Source organism: Manacus candei, unplaced genomic scaffold (assembly GCF_025592945.1).
Source record: "Manacus candei isolate 608988 ecotype Guabito, Panama unplaced genomic scaffold, ASM2559294v1 h1tg000253l, whole genome shotgun sequence".
Classification (NCBI taxonomy): Eukaryota; Metazoa; Chordata; class Aves; order Passeriformes; family Pipridae; genus Manacus; species Manacus candei.
The window spans coordinates 64,769-70,768 of record NW_026138301.1 but is presented as its reverse complement, the minus strand read 5'-3'; positions in this window follow the sequence as shown (position 1 = coordinate 70,768).

Here is a 6,000-nt window from a genome sequence, read left to right as displayed (position 1 = left end):
GTGGGATCCTGGGAATGCTGAGGGGGAGGGTCCCTTCCCGGGATAGAGATTTCCCGGGAATCCTGGGGGTGCTGAGCCCCATCCCCTCCCCCCCCAATGGTGGGCGTGTCCCGCGACCCCCCAATCAATCAAACACTGCCCTAATTAATCAAACACTTCCTGATCAATTAAACACCCCCCAATCGATCAAACACCGCCCTAATTAATCAAACACCCCCTGATCAATTAAATATCCCCCCATCAATTAAACACCGCCCTAATTAATCAAACACCTCCTGATGAATCAAACACCGCCCTAATTAATCAAACACCCCCAATCAATTAAATATCCCCCCATCAATTAAACACCGCCCTAATTAATCAAACACCTCCTGATCAATTAAACACCGCCCTAATTAATCAAACACCCCCCGATCAATTAAACATCCCCCAATAAATCAAACGCTGCCCTAATCAATCAAACATCCCCCAATCAATCAAACCCCCCTTATCAAACACCCCCCTAATGAATCGAACACCCTCTAATCAATCAAATCCTGCCCTAATTAATCAAAGACACCCCCCTATCAATCAGACACCCCCTTATCAATTAAACACCTCCAATCAATTAAACACCCCAATCAATCACCCCCAATCAATCAACATCCCAATCAATCAAACACCCCCTTATCAATTAAACCCCCAATCAATCAAATGCCACCCTAATCAATCAACATCCCAATTAATCAAACACCCCCCAATCAACCAATCAGCCCCCTAATCAATCAAACACCCTTTTATCAATCAAACACCCCCCAATCAAACATGCCCTTATCAATTAAACACCCCCCAATCAATCAAACACCCAACAATCAATTAAACACCCCCTAATGAATCAAACACCACCCTAATGAGTAAATGCCCCGATCAATCAAACACCCCTGATCAATCAAACAGCCCCCTGATCAATCAAACCACTCCTTAATCAACCAAAACCCCCCCAATCAATCAATCCCCCCGATCAATCAAACTCCTCCCTAATCAATCAAACCACTCCTTAATCAATCAATCCCCCCGATCAATCAAACTCCTCCCTAATCAATCAAACCACTCCTTAATCAATCAAACCCCCCCGATCAATCAAACTCCTCCCTAACCAATCCAACCCCCCCAGTCAATCAAACACCCCTCTAATCAATCAAACACCCACCTAATCGATCAAACACCCCCCTAATCGATCAAACACCCCCCTAATCGATCGAACCCCTCCCAATCAATCGATCAAACACCCCCTAATCAATCAAACACCCCCCAGTCAATCGAACCCCTCCCTATTCAATCAAACACCCCCCTAATTGATCAAACACCCCCCTTATCAATGGAACCCCTCCCTAATCAATCCAACACCCCCCTTATCAATGGAACCCCTCCCTAATCAATCCAACACCCCCCAATCGATCAAACACCCCCCTAATTGATCAAACACCCCCCTTATCAATGGAACCCCTCCCTAATCAATCCAACACCCCCCTTATCAATGGAACCCCTCCCTAATCAATCCAACACCCCCCAATCGATCAAACACCCCCCTAATCAATCAAACACCCCCCTTATCAATGGAACCCCTCCCTAATCAATCCAACACCCCCAATCGATCAAACACCCCCCTAATCAATCAAACACCCCCCTTATCAATGGAACCCCTCCCTAATCAATCAAACACCTCTTAATCGATCGAACCCCTCCTTAATCAAACACCCCCCCAATCAATCAAACACCCCCCAATCAATCAAACACCCCCTAATCAATCAAACACCCCCCTAATCAATCAAACCCTCCCCAATGAATCAAACACCCCCTTATCAATGAAACCCCTCCCTAATCAATGGAACCCCTCCCTAATCACTCAAACACACCCCTAATCGATCAAACACCCTCCCAATCGATCGAACCCTCCCAATCACTCAAACACCCCCTTATCGATCAAACACCCCCCCAATGAATCCAACCCCTCCCTAATCACTCAAACCCCTCCCCAATCGATCAAACACCCCCCTAATCAAACACCCCCCTCATCAATCAAACACACCTTAATCAATGAACACCTCCCTAATCAATCAAACACCTCCCTAATCAATCAAACACCCCCCTAATCAATCAAACACCCCCCTTATCAATAGAACCCCTCCCTAATCAATCAAACACCTCTTAATCAATCGAACCCCTCCTTAATCAAACACCCCCCCAATCAATCAAACACCCCCTAATCAATCGAACCCCCCCAATCAATCAAACCCTCCCCAATGAATCAAACACCCCCTTATCAATGAAACCCCTCCCTAATCAATCAAACACCCCCCTAATCAATGGAACCCCTCCCTAATCAATCAAACACCCCCTTATTGATCAAACACCCCCATCAAACACGCCCTTATCAATCAAACACCCCCCAATGAATCAAACAAACACCCCCTTATCAATGGAACCCCTCCCTAATCAATCAAACACCCCCCTAATCAATGGAACCCCTCCCTAATCGATCAAACACCCCCCAATCAATCGAACCCCTCCCTAATCACTCAAACACCCCCCAATCAATCAAACCCCTCCCTAATCAATCAAACACACCCCTTATCAATCGAACCCCTCCCTAATCAATCCAACATCCCCCTAATCAATCCAACACCCCCCCAATGAATCCAACCCCTCCCTAATCAATCAAACACCCCCCTAATCAAACAGACCCCTTATCAATGGAACCCCTCCCTAATCAATCAAACACCTCCCTAATCGATCGAACCCTTCCCTAATCAATCAAACAACCCCCTAATCAATCAAACACCCCCTTATCAATGGAACCCCTCCCTAATCGATCGAACCCCTCCCTAATCAATCCAAGCCCTTCATAATCAATCAAACACCCCCTAATCAATCAAACAGCCCCCATAAGAATCAAACACCCCCTTATCAATGGAACCCCTCCCTAATCAATCCAACCCCTCCCTAATCAATCCAACCCCTCCCTAATCACTCAAACACACCCCTAATCAATCAAACACCCCCTTACCAATGGAACCCCTCCCTAATCAATCCAACTCCTCCCTAATCAATCAAACACCCCCCCAATGAATCAAACACCCCCTTATCCATGAAACCCCTCCCTTATCAATGGAACCCCTCCCTAATCAATCAAACACCCCCTTATCGATCAAACACCCCCCCAAAGAATCCAACCCCTCCCTAATCAATCCAACACCCCTCTAATCAATCAACCCCCCCCCAAATCAATCAACCCCCCCCGATCAATCAAACAATGAAACCCCTCCCTAATCAATCCAACCCCTCCCTAATCAATCAAACACCCCCCTAATCGATCGAACCCCTCCAATGAATCAAACACCCCCTAATCAATCCAACCCCTCCCCAATCAATCAAACACCCCCCGATCAATCAATCACCCCCCGATCAATCAATCACCCCCCGATCAATCGATCAGCCCCCCCCAATCGATCACCCCCGGATCGATCGATCGATCCGCCCTCACTCACGCCGTCCCCGCAGCTCGCGCTGCTCTCGCGGCTCCGCCCGCGCGCCTTTAACGCGGCCTGGGGGGGTCCGCGCCCCGCCGCCCCCATGACATCACCACCGCGACCTCCCATTGGCTGAGCCCCCCCGCGGCCCCGCCCGCCCATTGGCTGCGCCACGTCGAGGCCCGCCCCGACCGCCCCATTGGCTGAGCGCTACGGAGGCCCCGCCCCCTCCCGCCCCATTGGCTGCGCCCCGCGCCGCGGGCCCCGCCCGCTGACGTCACACCCCGGCCGCTATTTTTGGGGTCGCGGGGGGGGGGGGGGGGAGAAAGAAAAATATTAAAAAAATAAAAAGAAAGGGGAAAAAAAAATTTGGAATTAAAAAAAAATAAAAAGGGAAAAAATTTGGAATTAAAAAAAAAAAGGGAAAAAAATTTGGAATTAAAAAAAAATCGGCGTTAAAAAAAAAAAAATCGGGATTAAAAAAAACGGGATTAAAAAATGAAAAAAAAAAAAAAAAAGAGGAAAAAAAAAAAAGGGAGGATTCCGAGAATAAATCGGTGGGAAATCGTTCGGATCGTTAAAGGGGGAGGAGTGGGTTTGGGGTTTGGGGTTTGGGTTATTTTTTTGGGGTGGGAGGGGGGTTTTGGGGGAGTGTGTGTGGGGGGGGAAGGGTGGGAAGGGTCGAGCACGTGGTTGGGATGTGAGGTGGGATCTGAGGTGGGATCCGAGCGGGATCCAAAGCTGGGGAGGGACGGGGGGGACAGAGGGAGGGACCCCCCCCAAAAGGTTTGGGGTTTGGGGGGGTTGGGGGGAGTCGGGGAGCCCCAAAACACCTCCTGCCCCCCCCAGGGGATGGGGAGTTCCCGAAGATGGGGGGGCAATGGGGTGTCCTGGGGGGGCAATGGGGTGTCCTATGGGGGCTGTGGGGTGTCCTATGGGGGGGTAATGGGGTGTCCTGGGGGGGTAATGGGGTGTCCTGGGGGGGCAATGGGGTGTCCTATGGGGGGGTAATGGGGTGTCCTGCGGGGGCAATGGGGTGTCCTATGGGGCCTGTGGGGTGTCCTGGGGGGGCAATGGGGTGTCCTATAGGGGGGTAATGGGATGTCCTGGGGGGGCAATGGGGTGTCCTGGGGGGGCAATGGGGTGTCCTATGGGGGGGTAATGGGGTGTCCTATGGGGGTAATGGGGTGCCCTGGGGGGCAATGGGGTGTCCTATGGGGGGGTAATGGGGTGTCCTGTGGGGGTAATGGGGTGTCCTGGGGGGGCAATGGGGTGCCCTGGGGGGCAATGGGGTGTCCTATGGGGGGGTAATGGGGTGTCCTGTGGGGGTAATGGGGTGTCCTTTCCATCCTGAGGCCAAATCCCAGATCCCAATGATCCTGATCCCAAAATGGGAAATGAGAAAGGCCAAATCCCAGATCCCAATGATCCTAAATCCCAAACCAGGCAATGGGAGAGGCCAAATCCCAGATCCCAATGATCCTAAATCCCAAACCAGGCAATGGGAGAGGCCAAATCCCAGATCCCAATGATCCTAAATCCCAAACCAGGCAATGGGAGAGGCCAAATCCCAGATCCCAATGATCCCAAAGTGGGCAATGGGAGAGGCCAAATCCCAGATCCCAATGATCCTGAATCCCAAACTGGGAAATGAGAGAGGCCAAATCCCAGATCCCAATGATCCTGATCCCAAAGTGATCAATGGGAGAGGCCAAATCCCAGATCCCAATGATCCTGATCCCAAAGTGATCAATGGGAGAGGCCAAATCGCAGATCCCAATGATCCTAAATCCCAAACTGAGCAATGGGAGAGGCCAAATCCCAGATCCCGATGATGTTCCAGCCCCAAACCTTGGAGCAGGAGCTCGGAGAGGCCGAATCCCAAATCCCAGAGCTCCCCCATCCCGAAATGGGCAACGGGAGCGCGGCGAGGCCGAGTCCCGGATCCCGGAGCTATTTTGGGATGCTGGGACGAGGAGTGGACCCCTGGGGAGCCTCTTTGGGGCCGCGTCCTTCCCAAAATCCCGCTCCCCTCCCCCGGCCCGGCCTAGTTCGGGCCCGGCTCCAATCCCGCGGGATCTGGGCCGGTATTTTTAGGCTCCGGTGTCCGTCCTTGTGCGAGGGGACGTGGATCCCTCTGGAAAAGGGGGGGTAGGGGGAGGTTGGGAAAGCGGGAAGGACACGGGGAAGGACCCCCCGTGGAAAAGGGGTCCCCAGGAATGTGCCATCCCTGGGAGGGTCCAATCCAGGGATTGGAGCGACCTGGGAGAGCGGGAGGTGTTTGGGGTTGGAACGGGACAAGCTTTGAGGTCCCTTCCGACCCAAACCATTCCGGGATAAAGGACACTCAGGATCCACTCAGAGGGATTTTTCTGGAATGTGGGGATGGAAAAGGCAGGAAAGGGGAAGGGAGACCCTTCCCTGAGTGCCGAGATTCCCAGGGAACCCCCTTGTTCCCGGAACTCCTTCCCAGGGAGGAGCTGGGCTGGGG